This window comes from Hemitrygon akajei, chromosome 20 (genome assembly GCF_048418815.1).
Source record: "Hemitrygon akajei chromosome 20, sHemAka1.3, whole genome shotgun sequence".
Classification (NCBI taxonomy): domain Eukaryota; kingdom Metazoa; phylum Chordata; class Chondrichthyes; order Myliobatiformes; family Dasyatidae; genus Hemitrygon; species Hemitrygon akajei.
In genome coordinates this window covers 19,799,736-19,820,708 of record NC_133143.1, presented here as the reverse complement: position 1 = coordinate 19,820,708, position 20,973 = coordinate 19,799,736, and the positions used below count along the sequence as shown (strand labels likewise).

The 20,973-nt window shown below is 43.9% G+C and overlaps 1 long non-coding RNA gene across 1 annotated transcript in view; it reads right to left on the bottom strand.

The window, feature by feature from the left end:
* The window catches only part of LOC140713957 (uncharacterized), a 63,903-nt gene that overhangs the window by 8,601 nt on the left and 34,329 nt on the right, over window positions 1-20,973 (bottom strand). Inside the window, exon 2 of the long non-coding RNA XR_012095781.1 lies at window positions 4,702-4,816. This is a non-coding gene — a long non-coding RNA (uncharacterized lncRNA). The remainder of the gene's footprint in view (window positions 1-4,701; window positions 4,817-20,973) is intronic.

The window sequence follows — 20,973 nt, the reverse complement described above, 5'->3', positions numbered from 1 at the left end:
TGACCTATAGATCACTCAGGTGAGTGAGGAGGTGATAGATAGCAGCTACACAGGGAGGCAGTCACACCTAAGATGCAGGAGGCAGGTAGCTAGGTGACTGTCTGGAGAGGGAGAGGATAGGCAGATGGAGCAAAGTAGCCCTGTGGCTATTCCCCTCAATAACACATATACCTCTGTGGATACCGCTGGGAAGGGATAACCCTGCCGAGGAGAGCTGCAGCAGTCAGGTCTCTGGCACCAAGTCTAGCTCTGTGGCTCGGAAAGGAAGTGGGGCCAGGAGAAGGAGAACAGTGGTGATGACAGATTCAATAGTCAGGGGAGCGTACTGGAGATTCTGTACTGGAGATTCAATAGGAATCTCCAGGGGAGCGTACTGGAGATTCTGTGGATGTGAAAGAGACTCCTGGATGGCATGTTGCCTCCCAGATGCCAGGGTTAGGGATGCCTCAGATCAGGTCCACGGTATTCTTATGGGAGAGGCTGAGCAGCCAGAAGTCATGTTGCACATCGTAGGTAGGAATAAGGTTGAGGTTCAGAAGAGGAAACAGGGAGCTAGGCAGGAAGCAGAACCCCAAGGGTAGCAATCTCTGGAATGCCGCCTGTGGCATGCATTGGTGAGAATAAGATGATATGGCAGATGAATGTGTAGCTGCAGAACTGGTGCAGAGGACAAGGTTTCAGATTTGTAGATCATTAGGATCTCTTTTACATAAAAAGGGATAGGTTGCACATGAGCGGGAGGGGACCAAAATCCTTGCAGGCAGGTTTGCTAGAGCTGTTGGGGAGGGTTCAAGCTAGTCTGGCAGGGGATGGCAATCAAAGTGATAAGTCAGAGGATGGGGCAGTTGATACAACATGTAGAGAGAGTGTGAGGAAGGTTAGGCCCTGGAAAGGGCATAACGGCAGTCAGTTGGATGGGTTGAAATGTGCTTAATGTGAGAAGTATCATGAACAAGGTTGATGAACTTCGAGTAAGGATCAGAATATGGAACTACGATGTTGTGGCCATTATGGAAACTTCACTGTCACAAGGGTGAGGGCAGCTGCTGGATATTCTGTGGTTTAGATGTTTCAGGAGGAACAGGGAGGGAGGCAAAAGAGGTGGGAGAGTTACATTGCTAATCAGGGATAGTATCATAGCTGCAGAAATGGAGAACATCATGGAAAGATCATCTACCGAGTCAGTGTGTGTGGGGGGGGGGGGGGGTGCTGTGTCAGAACCAAGAAGGGAGCTATCATTCAATTGGGAGTTTTCTATTGAACCCCAATAGCAACAAAGTCACAGAGGATCAGATCAGGAGGCAAGGTCTGGAAAGGTGCAAAAATAACAGGGTTGTTTCATGGGTGACTTCAAATCCCTAATATTGATTGGCATCTCCTTTGTACAAAAGATTTAAATGGGACATAATTTGTTAGGTGTGTCCAGGAAGGAACCTTGATACAATATGTGGACAGGCCAACCAGAGGAGAGGGAATGTTGGATCTAATGCTGACAAAGAACCTGGTTAGATGGCAGATCCCTCAGCATTTTGGAGACAGTGACTACAACACTGAGACCTTTAGCATAGTCTTGGACAGGAATAGGAGCAGGTGGTATGGGAAAGTATTTAATTGGGGGGGAGGGCGAATTATGATGCCATTAGGCAGGAACTTGGTAGCACACATTGGGACCAGATGAATGCAGGGAAATGCACAACAGAAATGTGGTGGTTGCTTAGAGAGTACTTGCATGGGGTTCTGGATAGGTTTGTCCCATTGTGGCAGGAATAGGATGGCAGGGTGAAGGAACTATGATTGACAAGAGAAGTAGAAGGAAGCATACATAATATTTGCTTAGATTCAAAGAAAGTAAGATCAGACAGGGAACACGAGAGTAATAAGGTAGCCAGGAAGGAGCTTAAAAAGGGACTGAGAAGGGGGTATGAGAAGACGTGCACAAGCAGGATTAAGGAAAACCCCAAGAGGAAACATATGCCTGGAGATGGAGGGAGTAGAGCAGGGCCGTAATGAATTCTCATTGTCAATGTTCACTAGTGAGTTGGTCCTTGACAAACATGAGGACAGCATAGCATGGGCTAATATACTGGCACAAGTCGACATTAAGAAAAGGGATGTGTTGGACCTTTTGCAACTTATTAGGATAGAGACTTCCCTAGGGCCAGAATGTATATACCCCAGGTTCCTACAGGAATGGTATGTTTCTACAGCTGATGTGACATTTGCATGTCATGACCTTGAGTAAGCTTACTTTGGCACATGTGGATGTTACTCTAATTCTGGACTCCTTCGGACTGGTGAAAGGACAGTTACTTCCCAATGATATAGTTTTATTTTCACTACTGCATAAGCACCCTTACGAGCCAGCTTCACGTAGCCTTTTCTCAAGGTCTTACATTTTGCAGGGCCTAAAGAGATGATGAAAGGGTAGGAGAGAGCAGACCAAATTAGAAGAGCCTACATGATCCAAAGGCGTGAAAATATTTAAGGTCTGACAAATAAATGTTACCTTCAACTCAGGATGAATAGATAAAGTTACTGTTATTTATGGATTCAGTTACTAAACATCCACCCTGCCTCATTGAACGCACAACGCGTGATACTGGTGCAGCACCTCTGAAGTTGTGCTGAAGATCCACAGCTTGCTGTCTCTTGGGGAAGAGGGATACTGCTGCATCGTAGTTGGAGAAGGAGTAACGGCACATAGTCCTCCTGACGGGGAAGGTTAGGGCATTTTGGTAGCACAGTCGTTGATGCTGCTGCCTCATGTTTCCAGCAGTCCTGAGCTCAAGTGACGATGCTGTCATGTGAACAAAGTCACTGGAGAGACACTGAAGCTAGTGGATCTAGAAGTGTCTTATTCAGCAAAAGCAAGCCACAGGCATCATATTGAGACACTCTTAGAAGAAGAGGCTTGCTCAACCCAATATTACATGACATTTTTACATGCTAAAGATCAAAAGTAACAGCAGGACAATTCTATAGTTACACTATCTACAATGCTTCCTTTGAATTACATATAGTTTTCAAACACCTCCTTCTTCACACCCATGCTCAGACACCCAAAATGAATGTTAATCAGCATTGTCTGGTTTGCAATCAACTCCAGTCCCAGCTTCAAGAAAACTGTTGTTCAGGGATGCATTTTAAATTCAATCTACAATCCACGTTCAGGTCTGAAGTTTGTTGTTGGTGAACTTAATATTTGCTCTATACCCTAACTCCAGAATATGCCCTAACACACACTGACTGATCTATAACACATAGTATATGGTACTTGCTCCATCAATGGCTGAACTATTGAAACACATCATGACTGTACTGCTTTCTACGTTTAGTTTTCAATTTGTTTCATGAACCGTCTCACCTCTACCTGACCTCCTTCAGAGAGGACTGGAGGTAGATGCTTCAAACCTCAGAATTAGGAATGCAGATTTGAGATTAATGCTAAAAATTCTCTGGGGACAGAATCAGAGCAAATGTTTGAGACTACAATCTTTCTTCAAAGTGAAGTCTTACTACCACAGTAACACCTCCTTCTTCACTCCCACACTCCAGACACCCAAAATGAATGTTAATCCCCACTGACTCTAGGCTGCATTCATGCATATGTAGCATCTGAGGTCTAAGTGGAATGTTCCTTTGTTTTTGATTTACCCCAACCTGCAACTCCACAAATCCCATTGTTCTGAGCTGTGTTTTAAATTCCATCTGCTATCCACATTCAAATCTGAAGAATGGCTGGTGCTGAATTTAATATTCGCCATATACCCTAACTCCAGAATATGCCCTATCACTGTCTGTGTGGACTTTGCACGTTCTCCCTGTGATTGCATGGACTTTCTCTGTACGCTCTGGTTTCCTCCCACCTCTCAAAGGCATTCAGGTTTTTTGGTTAATTGGCCACCATAAGTTACTTCTAACATGTAGAATCTGGACAGAAGGTGACAGGAATGAAGGGAGACTGCAAAATTAGTGTGAAAGTGTGCTTGATGATTAGCACAGACTCCAATGGGCCAAAGGACCATTTTTCCATTTTATATGACCCTATACGAGTTCAGGGTGTTTCAAAACCTCCATGCCACAAGGACTAGAAAAGCCTAAAGATCATTGCTCAATGATAGAGTTTTATATTAATTTCACACTATGCAATCTGTATTAATCAAACTTGCTGAGTCTGCCAGAATTGGCACAAGTATCATGGTACATTAGAAAACCCAGAACCAAAACAAGCAGTCTGCCACAAAGAAGCATTCAGGATAGTGGAAGTTCAGACTTGGCTCTCCTAACAGTTGTCAGGAAACTATTAAACATCTGTTGGTTTCTTTGAAGTACCTTCAGTTATACGCTGATATTCATGTTAATTTCAAGGCCTTGATTGTTCATTATAATAACCCAAGACATGCATGGAAGTCAGCCAAAAATGGTCAATTTAGTCAGATTGTTCTAAAATCAAACAATTACTTTAAAAACCAGTTTCTGGCACTTTAAAAGTCCCAGTTCATTGCTTAATTCAAGTATAATTAACTTCAGATACAACAGATTAGCAGAACAGCCTACAGATAGACAATTAAGTTCAACATACCATGTGCACTACTTTATTTCCTTTTCCATTGCATTCAGAAGAGTCACTCAGTTTTCCCACCTACCTGGAGCAGCTGAACTCTATGTGAATATATGAATACGATCTAAGGTGCCACTTACTTAGTGGAAGTGGTCCCCTGTGCTGTGATGGCAGGCATCAGTATGTTGACATTGCAGAAGGTAAGGGTAGACACAATTCAGTCAGCTGTCTTGGTTGTCAAGGCAGTTTCCAACACTGAGAATCATAAGAGAATAGAACTTTATAGAGAACAGTGACACAAACACAAGGTTCACCTTCAGCTCACAACCTTCTAGTGCTAGGCAAGTGTTGAGCATTGTCTGTCAGGTGAAATGTTAAAACATGTGTCTGCACAGCTGTGTGTCAGACAAGCAAGACACTACTTGAAGAAGAGCAGGGGATTTCATTCAAGTTAATACTTATCATAAAAATGAGATATAATTCACTCCTCTTTTTCAGTCACTTCAATTTTAGAAAATAATCTTTCTCAGGTTTAAACTATATTTAATTGTTTCCTGTCTTTCAAAGGTAGGGGAGAAGGAGAATATTTCATGGCCAACTCCTCATGGTGTACAAGTGTGGCGGTACTGTCCCAGTCCCGTTCACCAGACCTGGAACACCACGCAATCCAGTGTCGGCCATTTTACCTACTGCGGGAGATTTCAGTGATCACCTTGGTAGTGGTGTACATTCCACCTTAGAAAAACAGGCACTAGACAAACTGAGTGATGTTTCAACTGAGTGATGTAATCAACAGGCATGAAACAACATACCCTGATGTCTTCCCCGGGGATTTTAACCAGGCCATCATGAAATAGTCTCTAAATAATTATTACCAACAACTCACTGGATCACCATTACACCACCATCAAGAGTGCTTACCATGCTATCCGTCCCCCACACTTGATCACATGGTTGTACTTCCACTTTCTGAGTATAGGCAGAGTTTGAAGACTTCAGCAAGGACCAAGAAGGTATGGACAAGGGAGGCACAGGAGAGCTTACAGGACTGCTTTGAATTGGAGGGCTGGACTATATTCAGGGATTCATCTTTGAGTCTGACTAGGAATACCACAGCTGTCACTGACTTCATTAAACCCTGCGTGGATGAGTGTGTGCCTGCAAGAACTTACTGTACATACCTGAATCAAAAGCCATGGAGGAACCAGGAGATTCATAGTCTGCTGAGGGCTAGATCTGTGGAATTCAAGTCTGGTGACCCAGGTCTGTACAAGAAAACCAGATACAAATTGCAGAGGGCTATTTCTAGAGCTAAGGAACAACTCTGAGTCAGGTTGAAGGCGGCATCAGATGCAGGATTTGCAGGCCATTACTTCCTACAAAGCGAAACCCAACATCATGAACGGCAATGATGTTTCTCTACCAGATGAGTTCAATGCCTTCTTTGCTCACTTTCAAAGGGAGAATAAAACTACAGTTATGAGGATTCCTGTAGCATCTGGTGACCCTGTGATCTCTGTCTCGGAGGCTGACATCAGGCCATCTTTCATGAGGGTGCACCCTCGCAGTGTGACATGCCCCGATGGAGTATCTGGTAGGTCTCTGAAAACCTGTGCCAAATAACAAGCAAGGGTTTTCAAAGACACTTTCAATCTCTTATTGCTACATTCAGAAGTTCCCATCTGCTTCAAAAGGGCAAGAATTATATCAGTGCCCAAGAGGAGCAGGGTGAGCTGCCTTAATGACCATCATCCAGTAGCACTCACAACTACGTTGATGGTGCTTTGAGAGATTCGCTATGGCTAGAATCAACTCCTCCTTCAGCAAGGACCTGGACCCACTGTAATTTGCATATCGCCACAGTAGGTCTTTAGCAGACATGATCTCATTTGCTGTCCTCTTGGCCTTAGATCACCTGGACAGTACAAATATCTGTGTCAGGATGCTGGTTATTGACCACAGCTCAGCATTTAACCCTATCATTCCTACAATTCGGATTGAAAAGCTCCAGAACCTGGGCCTCCATGCCTCCATCTGCATCTGCATCCTTGACTTCCTAACCAGAAGACCACAACTGTGTGGATTGGAAATAATGCCTCCACCTTGCTGACAATCAAAACTGGCACACCTCAGGGGTGTGTGCTTAGCCCACTGCTCTACTCTCTATACACCCATGACTGCGTGGCTAAGTACAGCTCAAATGCCATCTATAAGTTTGCTGACCATACAACCATTGTTGGCAAAATCTCAGATGGTGATGAGAGGGTGCACTGAAGCGAGATATACCAGCTAGTTGAGTGGTGTTGCAGCAACAACCTTGCACTCAGACCAAAGAACTGACTGTGAACTTCAGAAAGTGTAAGACAAGGGAACATACACCAGTCCTTATAGGAGCATCAGAAGTGGAAAGAGTGAGCAGTTTGAAATCCCTGGGGATCAATACATCTGAGGTCCTCGCATGAATCCAACATATCGATGCAGCTACAGAGAAGGCATGGCAGTGACTATATTTCATTTGGAGTTTGAGGAGATTTGGTACATATGTCACCTAAAACACTCACAAATTTCTGCAGATGTACTATGGAAGCACTCTAACAGGCTAGATCACTCTCTGGTATAGGTGGTGGGGGGCTACTGCACATGATCGAAGTATGCTGCAGAGAGTTGTAAAATTAGTCAGCTCCTTCATGAGCACTAGTCTCTGTAGTATCCAGGACAACTTCAAGGAGTGATCTGTCAAAATGGTGGAATCCATCGTTAAGGGCCCTCTATTATTATGTATTGCATTGTACTGCTGCCACAAAGTAAGCAAATTTCACGACATATGCAGGTGATATTACACCTGATTCTGATTCTGTAAGTGGCAGATATATAATGAAAAATAAATTATGTTACATTTGGAAACTTTATTTACTCAGAGGAGAATCCATAGAGTCTCCAGGTAAGTCAGAGGTAACTAGCAGGGCTTGAAAACTACGAGTTTCTTTGTTACACCTACGCCCCCCGGCACAGAACAGAAAGCACGCTTATCTTTGCGTCTTCTTATCTTACATTTTAGTATTCATTGGCAACATTATAGCTAAGAGATAATGGAGAGAATTTGTCCTTACTGAAGGAGCAAATCGCTTATGAGAACATCATTTGCCTGTTTTACTCACCTCTGTTCATATTGTTCCCAATAATTTTTTTCCTTTTTAAATATTTAAGAATTATATGCAAGATATTAACAAGGTCACAATATTACCGTATTTCAGAATAATTACTGCTAGAAAGTGCAAAAGTGTAAGTATAACAGAGACCTTTACATGAAAATTGCAGGAGCAATTGAAGAGAATTATGTAAACACATCTCAGCAAGCATTTGGGAGCAGCAGAAGGGAGATCCCTTTTCCTGCTGCCCAGATGTTCAGTGAATAATAAGGCGACTGACTAGTGCAGAGTCAGTTTAAAAGTTGGCAGGACCCCAGTTTCCAATAAACTGCCTCAGGGCCTTTCTGTGCACATTGAAAGAAGCATAAGAGAAGACGAGAGATCCCAAACAATGCCAACCATACATCAATATTGTTGAGTTCTCCAGAACTCAGGGGACTGGTTTGTCAAGCGCCTCAGCTCCAGCTCGAAAAATGGTATTTCTCGGGTGGCCAAACATTTAGTTCCTATCCCCATTCCCCTTTTGACATGGTGGTCCATGGCCTCCTCTTTTGCTACAATGAGGTCATTCTCAGGGTGGAGGAGTAACACCTCATATTCTATCTGGGTAACCTCCAACCTGATGGTATGAATATCAATGTCTCATTCCAGTAATTTTTTTCTCTCTCCCTTCCCTCTTCTTCTATTCCCCAACTCTGGCCTCTTGTCTCTTCTCCTCACCTGTCTATCATCTCCCTCTGGTGCCCTTCCTTCTTACCTTTTTGCCATGGTTCCCTCTCCTCTCCTATCAGATTCCTTTTTCTCCAGCCCTTTCCCACACACCTGGCTTCACCTATCACCTTCTAGATAGTTCTCCTTCCTCTCACCCCAATCTTTTTATGCTGATGTCTTTCCGCTTCCTTTCCAGTCCTGAAGAAGGGTCTCAGCCTGAAACATCCGCTGTTTATTTATGTCCATAAATGCTGCCTGACCTGCTGAGTTTCTCCATCATTTGGTGTATGTTACTCTAAATTTCCAGCATCTTCTGTTTAAACTACATCATTAGCGAGATGTATCTCTTTAGTAGGGAACAGGAACACACCATTCAAAGAGTGCGTATTGGCAGCTGGACCTTGCCACTGAGTCTAGACTTTGAAGGGCAGGTGAGAGTACCTATTAATACCAATGGTGGATAGGGCTTAAAATCTCCTCTTGAGTTTGGGGCTTTATGGGCAGAAATCCAATATAATTGCACATTCTTATATCAGCAGCCTCATTACAAAATGCCTTATTGTGTCAAAAATTATAACTAATTTATTATGCTAGAAACTTGAAATAAAAGCATGCAATTGAGGAAATATTTAACAGGTTGGGCTGTATATATGAGAGAGATGCAAAGCTAACTTGTCAGTTAGATGACCTCTCATCAAAACTGAGATTGATTTGAGTCAAGCATATTTTAATTTGCAGAGAAGGAACAAAAGGAAGGTTTTTGTTAAGGTGGGGTCCAAAGCGATTGAGGGAGATAAGAGTCATGCTGCCATCTGCAAGACCACAATGAGAGGTTTATGTATCTGATCTAGAGGAGAGGTAAATAGAATATAAATGAGGACTGAGGAGAAATCCCCCCATCAAATTCCTAACCCCACCATATATTCTCACACCAATCTTCAATTCACCTTTATCTCTGCAATCATTTACCACCCCCACTGTGCCCAGTTGCCCCACAATCTCCTATCCTTACTGATGATGGTTGTCTGCACCAATTCAGATCCCAGCTTGCTTTCTCAAATCAGCTAGCAATCGCAGTATAAAGGCTTCAGTGTGAACCATGTAGCGTTGGGGCTTTAGTTCCTTAGGCCTCATGTGCGATAGGAAGTACAGACTGAGGGCTCCACTCATATCTGGTGGAGCCCACAGGGTGATGACACTTTAAAACCATTTCAAAAAGAAAACCACAATACTGAAGATACTGGTTGTAGCCTGTTGTAAAACATAATTTTGAAAGCAAATATTTTACATTTCCATTGAAGTACACTGTAAGCTGTTAATGTGATCAGCTCTATAGAATGATGGGTACATAGTGACGATAGGCGGTAGATCAGAGCTAGCAGAATCACAAAGGGTTTGACACCCCACATTCCAACAACAGGGTGTAATGAGCACCATGCAGAAATGGCCAATGGGATGTTGAAGGAAAATGTGCATCATTTGTCTCTGTTCATAGCACAGGCCTGGCTGTTTGCCTCCTGACAGTGCTTTGTAAGAGCAAGTTTTGCCCGTCAGTTGGAAGTCCAGGGTCTCTCTGTGACAGCCAATAAGTTGGAGTTAGGATGTAAAGCCAAACCACAAATTTTGCAGCTACAAACAGTTCCTATCCAGAATGAAGAATATCAGTATTTCCCCCTCCACAAAGCCTCAACACCCTCTGCTGTAAGTAATTCAGCTTGAATGCAAGACCTGATTTCTGCTAAGGACTCGTTTGTGTAAACTTTGCCAATAGACATTGCAAATTGCCTTGGCTTGTTTAGCTGTTTGCTGAGCACATGTGTTTTGCTTGTGTTGTTGTTTCTGTTTGTTTTCAGCTGTATTCTGTGCATCTACTTATTTTCTAGGCATATCACAACAACAACTGTGAGCAATTTAGCAATGGGATAGCCTCATGTCCAATCTGCAAAAGTATTGCTCAGTATATGGAGCTGCCTTTTTCATAAGACGTCTCATGAAAGTGTCTAACACAGCTCTTTTAAGTATGTAGTCTCAGGAACATTAAGCGATAATATTTTTCTTGAATCAAAAATCCCTACTCTGTGGACTCGGGGTAAGAAGGAATGTGCCCCTCCTCACAGGACGTACTAGAGGGCCAGTGTTGGGGAGACAGTCAGCCTAATATTGATACCTTTACTCACACGGGCAGTCTATTGAGACTTGAATAACATCAGCAGCTCACACCAAGTGTAGTAATGAGGTCCTTGGATCAATGCTCATCGATTATCAGACCTCCTGCCTTAGGCCTCACTCCTGGGTAAAAGTGCCACATGGTAGTCTAGACAACATACAGTAGTTCAGATTTCTGTTGTCAGGCCACCTACACAAAACCTTGCCTGCCGAGAGCTCACATAGGCCAATTTCTACAAATTCAGTGCTTAAAAATCAAGGAAGCACTGACTTATATTGCTCTACTACAGAGAAGGAGGCCATTCTGTCCATTAAACTTGTCAGCCCAGGAAGCAATCCTATTCCTCCACTAATTTTCCCTGTAACCTGTTTTCTCAGCATTTCCAATTTCCTTTTCATTTTGCATTTCATGCTACAGGAATCTGCTGTGTCCATTTAACCCACAAGCTTTCATATTTCTGGGAAACCCATGTGGTGGCAGGGAGAATGTGTAAATTCTACACTTATGGCACTGGAGCTACAGGAACTACAAGGCATTTGCTGTGCTACTGTGCTATCCAATAAAATGACAGTCCAAATCTCCAACACGATTTACAAGGTCCATCTGTAACAGTGGCTCCTGCCTATCATAATGGAAAGCTGGAAGACTGTCCAGCAGCCAAACATACAGTGCAGTGCCATCAGAAATTTTAGACCAACAGTTGCTTTTTACATCCTCACTTAACCTTGGTGGCAATAACTCCTGCAAGCTCTCACCCAGACTTATTGGTTAAACAGCTAACAATGCTCTGCTAATATGCTAACATTCTGTGGCACTCTAATATCTGACTGGCTTTAGTAGATATAAATGTCTTATTTCATTGCAAATTCCATGGCCTCTTTGAAATAGGCCGTTATGAGAACAGTTGGAGCCAAGAATTATTCCAAGCTTCAGATTTAAAATCTTGGAAAAGATCCCAAACTACTTTTCTAAGGTCAAAAAAATAACCCCATAAACACCTCCTTCAATGAAGACATAACCAAGCAGTCATTAGCAGAAGGAGCAATATATCTGCTGAGCAGGATATTTCCACTTGGTTCAGGCGACTGTGGTTGCCTTGTCAGTATGTAGACCTCTCTGAAAACATGGTTTATTGTGCTTGTTTGTTTAGGATTGCTATGTTCCCCACAAGTGAAATTAAAAGGACATTAAGAGCAAGGAAGGGGGAGAGTAAAGCTGTAGCTGAGATTTTAGGCTGTCTTCGCATTTTGATTCCATCTTAAAAGTTACAGCATGCTGATAGGATTGATCCCACTGCTATGCAATTGGTTTCTCTTTAATTACTGAATATCCTCTACAATACTCACCCCACTATACTTGCGCAGAAGAGCAAAGGTAGAACTGAATCTGTTGCTGAGCTTGGAAATCATATGAAAGTTTTGCTCACCTTAATCTCTTCACCAAACGTGGCCTAAATTGAAACGGGTGGTGTGAAAAACAATGCAGCGCACTTCAGACTGACATGGATTTAAGTGACTATTCCATTTGATGGAATTAGTTAGGTTTGCATTGTTCAAGGGGGTTTGAGGAAAGGAGGTGCGGTCTGCAAAGATATTTAGGGTGACATGGTGGTGCAGCTAGCAGAGTTGCTATCCCACAGCACCAGAAACCCAGGTTCAATCCTGACCTCAGATTTCTTCCGCCTGTGAGAACGTTTGCAGATTGCCCTATGACCATGTGAATTTTCTCTAGATGCTCTGGCTTCCTCACACGTCCTAAAGACGTGCTGGTTGAGAGGTTAATTTGCCTCCTAGTGTGTAGGAGAATGGTAAAATCTGGGGAGAAGGTGATGGGAATGTGCAGAAATTAAAATAGGATTAGTGTAGGATTACTATTAATGGGTCATTGATAATCAGCATGGACTAGATGGGCAGAAGAAGCTCTTCCTGTACTATATGGTTCTTTGACTCTATTCAGTCACTCCAGAGGAAGGATCATGTTGGAGAAGGAGACAGAAGGTCAGATCCCCATTGCTCTAAAGAGGAGGAAGCTGAGGAACAGAATGAAGATCAAGGAGGTCTTTGACTGAGTTATCTTAGAAAACATCCACCAACTACATTTAGATACATTCATAACAATGCTTCAAGTCAAACAGGTTTCATATCCCTCAGCATGTCATCCACATATGCTTGTTGTCTGAAAAACTCTAATTCCCTCCCACCTGGACAACAACATTCAGATTCAGAATTATTGATCACATCAAACCAGACAGTGAAATATGTCGTTTGTGTGAACATTCAACACATTGAAGAGTGTGCTGGGGACAGCCCTCCAGTGTCACCAGACTTTCTGGCGCCAGCACACTGCAGTTCTTTGAGCTGAAAGGACCTGTTTGCGTTGTATCTGTAAATAAACAAACAAACCAATAAATAAACAACCCAATGTCCAGCAGAACACCACAAGCAGTATTAACAATAGAAATAGAACAAAACAAGACAACAACATCAAAAGAAACCCCTTTCCCACCCTCCCAAAAACCACCCAGACCCTCACACACACAGATGAATCTCCAACCCCACAACAGGTCACCTCTGGGCCTCCAATCCTTGGCTCTGAACTCACAGACTCAACCTTTAGGCTTCGACCTCCAGACACGCTGAACTCTGAGCTTGGCATTTGGCTCTGCTCGTTGGGCTTTGCCGACCTCTGGTAGCGACCCCAGGACCCACCAGTCAAGACTTGGCCTTCAGACCTCGACCCCAGAGTGCATCGTCATGGATTTAGCCTTCGGACCTTGACTTCTGGAGTCACACAGACTCCGACACCAGTGACTCCCATCCTAATGGACCTCAGACTTGGGACTTGCCAACCTGGATACTGCTGATCTCGTCTCCTCAGTCCCTGCCAACCCAACCTCAGGGATCGCTGATATTCCACCATGGAATGCTCCAATCTGGACTGCAAACACCAGCTCCTGACTCGTCGTTCTCCCTAATTCGATCCCCATCTTCCCACATCACCCCCAAAACCATCCCTACAAAACTGCAGTGCTCAAGGTATATATTTCTTTAATTTAGAGAAACAGACCCTTCAATTCAGCTATTTAGAGCTCCTTGCCCTGAATATACAGTGTGTACACATTTATAATGGATGATCAGAAGCTTTCAGCTTGTGTCATTGAAAAGTGACGTGCACCACAACCTTCTGATTCTGAAGTGAGAATGATTCAAACTGGGTCAATGCTGGCAATGCTTGTGCAGGCAACAAGCTTCTGGGGGAGCTCCAGGGTTCAAGCAGCATCTGTGAGGAGGAAAGAACTGTCGACATGTCGTGCTGAGACCCTGCAGCAGGACTGAGAGTGGGGAGGTAGGATAGCAGGTATAAAGAGTGGGGGGGCTGCACTTGATACAGGGGCCAATAGGAGATAGGTGGTCTGAGCTGGCGTAAGGATGATGGGCAGATGGACATTGTGGACAGGCAGTGTTGTGAGTATATCTAAATGATTTTGGCAAATATTTCCAGTGACAATCCTTGACCTTCTCTTGCCCTTTATCCTTTTTTTGTATCTTCCTCCTCTGTGGAGAATAACTAGAAGACAGGTCTGACAATTTATGTTGCATTTTAAAGTGGTTCTTCCTCCGCAGCAGAAATGTCCATCAACCTTCATCTCTCCTTGTTCTGCCTATCACCTACTTGGCACTGGCTTTCTGCCCTCTTCCCCTCTTTTTCATATTGACTATCTCCCCTCTCAGTCCTCATTCCCCTCTTTTTCATGTTGACTCTCTCCCCTCTCCGATCTCAGTCCTCATTCTAGGCCTTGACCCTAAAATGTCAGCAATTCCTTTCCACCCACAGAAGCTGTGTTCCACCAGCAGATAGTTTTTGCTCCAGGTCCCATCATCTGCATGGCCTGCATCTTTAATTTACACATTGATGCCCAAACCCAACAACCTAGCAGAGTACTTCCACCATACCCCAATCAAACATGTCACACGCCAAAGTATTGCCAATGTTAACTGTGAGGGCAGTAATGGATGTTCATTAAGATGGGAATGCTCTTATCTCCAGTGGTGTATCCTACTGGAATGTGCTAATAAATGTAGGCCAGTTGAAGCTCACTTTTGACAGAAGCCATGTGGCCATTCGGTGGCTTTTATCCAGCATTTTCATTCATTGCCCACTTGATTTGTGCCAAGAAACATGCCCAATACAGGGGATGAACATTGCCAAGCCGTCATTAGACTATTTAACCACCCCTGGAGTAAAAGCAACAGAAGCTGCCTGAAGTGAGGACTGTCTGCTGGCAAGCTGTCGACTAGTTCACCACAGACCTAAACATTCCTGCTTAGGACACTGGGGCCCACTGACTATGCACACAGCAAGCAGCAGAGAGTGCTGTTTATCACTGACCCTTGTCAGATTCAGACACTCTCAGTGCCATGTGCTGTACCCAGGTAATAACCTGAGGACAACCAAGAGTGGGTCCTTTGGAATGCTCCGTGGAGTTATGTCTTTTTCATTATAGGCTAACTGTTTGCCAGAATTGCCAATTAGAATCAGAATCAGGTTTATTATCATTGATATACATCATGAAATTTGTTGTCTTGTGGCAGCAGTACAGAAGAGTAATAGCATTCCTGAATTCGTGGATTGTTCAGAAATCTGATGGCGGGCAGGAAGAAGCTGGTCCTAAAACATTGAGTGTGCATCTTTGTGCACCTGTAGATAATAGTGGTGAGAAGAGGGCATGAACCGGATGGTGAGAAGAGGGCGTGACCCGGATGATGAGAAGAGGGCGTGACCCGGATGGTGAGAAGAGGGCGTGACCTGGATGGTGAGAAGAGGGCGTGACCCGGATGGTGAGAAGAGGGCGTGACCCAGATGATGAGAAGAGGGCATGACCTGGATGGTGAGAAGAGGGCGTGAGCCGGATGGTGAGAAGAGGGCGTGAGCCGGATGGTGAGAAGAGGGCGTGACCCGGATGATGAGAAGAGGGCGTGAGCTGGATGGTGAGAGTTGTTAATGATGGGCACCACCTTCTCAAAGCAGCACCTTTCAAAGATGTTCTCGATGGCAAGAAAGCTCATGCCTGTGGAGGAGTTGGCTGAATCTGAACCCTCTGCATCTCTTTCAATCCCGTGCATAGGCACCTTCGTAATACTGCACAGCTATAGACATTTGCTAGAGTCTTCAGAAACATAGCAATTCTCCTCAAACTCTGAATGAAGTACAGCTGCCGGGGTACCTTCTTCATGTTTGCATCAATATGTTGGGCCCACGATAGATCCTCTGAGATATGACACTCAGGAACCTGAAGCTGCTCACTCTTTCCCCTGCCGATTTCTCAATATGGACTTCTGTGTCTTTTTCTGACTTCCCCTTCCTGAAGTCCAGAATTAATTCCTTAGTCTTACTGATGGCAAGTAACAGGATTGTCGTTACAACACCACTCAACTAGCTGATCTAGCTCACTCCTGTATGCCCCCTCGTCACCAATTGAGATTCTGCCCGCTACAATTGTGTCATTAGTGAATTTACAGATGGTGTTTGAGCCATGCCTAGCCACACCATCATGAGTGGGCCAAGTATGCATTCTTCAAATGTGCCTGTGTTGATAGTCAGTGAAGAGGAGATGTTATTTCGATCCGCACTGACTGTGGTCTCGCGAGGAAGAGGAAGTCAAGGATCCAGTTGCCGAGGGCCTTACAGAGGACCAGATTTTTGATACTTGTTGATTAGTACAGAGGGGATGATGGTGTCAAACGCTAAGCTGTAATCAATAACCAAAAGCCTGACATAGGTGTTTCTGTTGTCAGGTGGTTCAGTACCAAGTGGAGAGCTAGAGAGATTGCATCAGCTATAGACCTGCTGCAGCAGTTGGCAAATTGCAGTGGGTTCAACTCTTTGCTCAGCCAGGACTTACTTTGTGTCATAACCAACTTCTCAAACCACTTCATCACAGTAGATAAGAGTGCTACCTGGCGATATTCTTTGAGGCAACTCACTCTGCTCTTCTTGGGTACCACCAGTGTGATTAATGCCCTTTTGATGCAGGCTGTTGAGAAGTCCCTAGCTACTGATATATTATACAAAGTTGGGAAATGTTCAGGTGACATTATTGGTGCAGCAGTTAAGGTAATAGTAAGGTTACAGAAAAGTGGTTATCAAAATATAAAAGCCAATACTAATATCAAAGTACTGTTGTATCGTCTTCGAAAAATATTGTGATGTAACAGAATCAGGGGGTTGGTCAGTTCAACAAGAATGATCGCTAGTTTATAAACATTATCATCTGACCAGGGATCGTAGATCCAAAATGTGGCACAAATACTGCCTAACCTGCTAAATCTTAGTTTCACATTTTTAGCATCGGCAGTTTTTAAATTTGCATATAATATAAATATTAACACCACCATGAAAGAATGCAAGTGATATTATTATTCTGACATGCTGCTTTAGTCGAATCATATTTGAAATGGATGAAACTGGTTCCAGCCTTGTTGAACTAAACAGCAGAAGAAGAGATTACCAGAGTGGTGCGTTAGATGCTGCTAAATCATAACCTTCACTTTGCATTGAGCGGATTACTTTTGGAATCAAAGTGACGATCACTGCTCAGAGGTGTGAACATTTTTTATCCCATGTCTAATGTTGACTATGCTTTTGTAAAGATGGGAGAGACGGACGCGGACAAACACCGAGGATCTGATCTCCAGTCTTGATTAGATATAGAGCAATATTGATTCACGGCTGAAGGCACGCTGCATCATCAGAGTGATCAGCACTTTTCCGCCACAGAGAACTTCTAATGTGGTCCTGACACTGAACAACAACATAAATGATCATGACAGTTCACTCTCAGCTGAGTCACCAGAGAATTACAGCCCCAGCTAGCTTCCTCTCAGCCTGTGCCCCACACTCTCTAATCCTGCGTTAGAAAAGAGAAATAAGCCCACTGAAAGCATGCCCTCTGCAACCTTAAAGCACTAATCAAACATGGTGGATAGCTCTTCTGAAGAACAGGGATGCCCTTAACAGCAAAAGTGTTTTTGCTTCTAATTTGTGCGGGCTGAACTCACACTACCAGACTCAGATACACAATCCTGAAACTTCTATCATCAGGTATAGGTCAGTTTCTGTCCAGTTAAACTCTTGAACTGTCCTCTTGTACAATAAAAATGAGCTCTTAATTACACAATCTACTTTGTCATAGCTTTTACACCATAAAACCAGAATGCCACAAGACATAGGAACAGAATATACCATTCGGCCCACTGAGTCTGCTCCGCCATTTCATCATGACTGATTTATTATTCCTATCAACCCCATTCTTCTGCCTTCTCCCCGTAACCGTTGGCACCCTTACTAATCAAGAACCTATCAACTCTGCATTAAGTATCCCTAATTACTGGGCCTCCACAGTATTCTGTGGCAATGAGGTCCAGAGGCAGAGCAAAGTGATGATGGCGCCAAACGGTGACTCCTTTGCTTGCATCTTAGGGAATAGCTTCCATCTTTAATATCTCTGTTTTTCCCTTTCAAGGTTCTTTTGAAGACCCTGACCTGGAGTTACACACTGACTTCTGTTCTTTGTGGGAATGGGACCCGCTCTTGGGGTTTCACAACTGGCCGTTGTTCAGCACGCCAAGGGATCAGCCTAAGAGTTCAACTCGGATTTGGAGGCCTAGGATCTCAGGGCTCTGGAAATGGGCAGGTTGAAGGTCGGTGTTCCTGACGAGTGTGGCGTGGGAGCTGGGACATCTCTGACTGTGCCCAAACAACCTGAGATCTTTGGGCACAGAGCTAAAAAAAAAGTGATGCAACGGACTTTTAACATCGTAAACCAGCAAGTTGTTTGTTATGTCTCCCCTCTCGCTCTGAAATGAAGATACCTCTTTTTCCCATATTAGGGAAAGAGAGAGCCTGTGGTCTGTCGAGTACCGGGTGAACAATGTAGTCTTTGGGGTAACTGCAAGTCTGTGTCTTTACTGTTACTTTGCTCACACCTTGAGTGCTCGGTGATGGGTGGTGATGCTTTTTATTGCTGGGGGTGAGGGGGATCCACGCTTGCTGGCGCTTGCGTGTGGGAGGGAGGGGAGCTGGGGGGGGGACTTTGGGGTTCTAATAATTGACTATTGTTCATTCTTTGGGGCACTCCTCTGTTTTCATGGATGGTTGCAAAGAAAGAGCATTTCAGGATGTATATTGTATACATTTCTCTGACATTCAATGTACCTCTGAGATTCACCACCTAAAGAACTCCCTCCTCATCTCTATTCTAAATGTCCTTCTGAGGCTGGGCCTCTGTTCCGAGACTCCCCCACTGCAGAAAACATCCTCTGCACATCCACTCTATCTACCGTAGATTCCGGACTACAGAGCGCACCTGATTAAAAGCCGCTGGCTCTAATTTTAGAAATAAAATCAATTTTTTACTTGTAAAGGCCGCACCGGATTTTCGGCCGCAGGTGTCCCACGTTGTAATATGAGATATTTACACAGAAAGAAATTACACGTGAGGATTTTTTAACTTTTAATTAAATCCATATGGTAACAAAAACAAATACATATTGCAAATGCTTTTTTTCTAACCGTGCCCGTAACGCGGCTACTTTTAAATATACGTTGCGTATACTTCTTTACTGAACAACATTCCAATATCTCCTAACGACTGGTAAAAAATATATATACTGCAGCCTACCAGGAAAAGTTATTGATCGCCTTTAACTTAAAAGCAGCGTTTTGGCTCCGCCGCTCCCCCCGTCCTTTCCGTTTATCGCAAACTGGTATCCCACAAGACGCGGCAAAACCGGGTGTGACGTCATAGCATCCCGCGATGTAGTACAGAAAACAAATATAGTTAAAACTCTTCTAACTTTAACTAGAAAATGAATTACTAAGCGAAAATATTATAAACTAAATAACTGCCATAAAGGCAGCACAATGCTTTTCTTCGAGTGTTTTCCATGTTGATGAGGGTGAGTACAAATGACTGATTTACAATAATTTAATTGTGAAAGTGCGCTTGATTTATCGTACAATTTCATTGGACCTCTGTGAACTACTCATCAATTTTATTGGTCTACTGTTACGAGGCAAAATGTTTACGAGGCGGCATGAAAAAAAATAATGCATTAGCCGCTCTGTATTAAAGGCCGCAAAGTTCAAAGCAGTTCAAAATGTGGGAAAAAAGTAGCGGCTTAAAATCCGGAATCTACTGTAGTCCTTTCAATTTTCAAACTTTAGAGCCTCAAATCCCCTCCTCCCTCTTCCACACACAAGCAGCAGCAATAGGATCAACCCTCCCCCTTCCCTCAGCAAAAACATCAGTTCTTCCCCCCTTCCCACCATGCAAACAATAGCAAACCCTCAGAGACCATGATCGAGGGTCCATCAGAAACTATTGTCCATCCCAGCACTCTGACATCTCAACAGGCCCTCTCTCTCACCAATGAGGGAGAGTCAGATATCACTCCTGCCACAGCGAGAGGGGAGGCCAACAGCTTGCTGTTTCGATGTCACATTCTGCAGCATCGGTTATCTGAGTTCTCCTGAATCAGAGCCAACAGACTCTCACTCACCATCGATAGCGAGAGAGAAAGAGATTGCTCGAGTGCAGAGGCCTCCGACAGCCATGCTCGCTGTCTCGGTGTTTCGATCTCTCGTGCTGCTTCAGTCAGTGACATTGGTGAGGAACTGGGTCATCCACAGGGCCATATCCTGAAGGCGGATATCTTCCAAGCTGCTCCTGGAACTACTGAAGCGCAGACTGCTTGATGAGTGCTGAAGAGCGAAAAACCCTCCACCTGTAAAGAAAGCAGTTTGAATGCAGCTGTGGATCATGGACGTCGACAGGACCCTAGCCACCTTGAGAAAGATAAATAAGACATGAAAACAAGTGATTTAAGCTGTTTCATGGATGAACTTGAATAAACCATCTACATCCACAAAAATCTCAGGCACCATCTTTGATTTACATGTTTAGACAGTCTTGCCAGAAATTGGTCATTGCTGCAAAAATGTCCAGAGACAAGGGCAATCCTACCCATAGAGATTACTTAATTTCTTCATGCTTTACTTGATCAATATTTACCGAACAGTAAAACTGTTTTACCTTTCATCCCTAACATCTTCAACCCTTGGACTTTACAAATACAGAGGTGAGGCCTGATCCATTTGGTGCGAGCTATTCTGGATAGGTGTTGTGTGTTGGGGTGTTGGACTAGCGATCTGAAGGTCATGAGTTTGAGCCCCAGCCGAGGCAGTGTGTTGCGTCCTTGAGTAAGGCACTTAACCACACACTGCTCCAGTCCACCCAGCTGAAGATGGGTACCCAGAAAAATGCTGGGGGTTAACCTCGCAATAGACTGGTGTCCTATTTGGCGGGGGGGGGGGGAGTCTTGTAC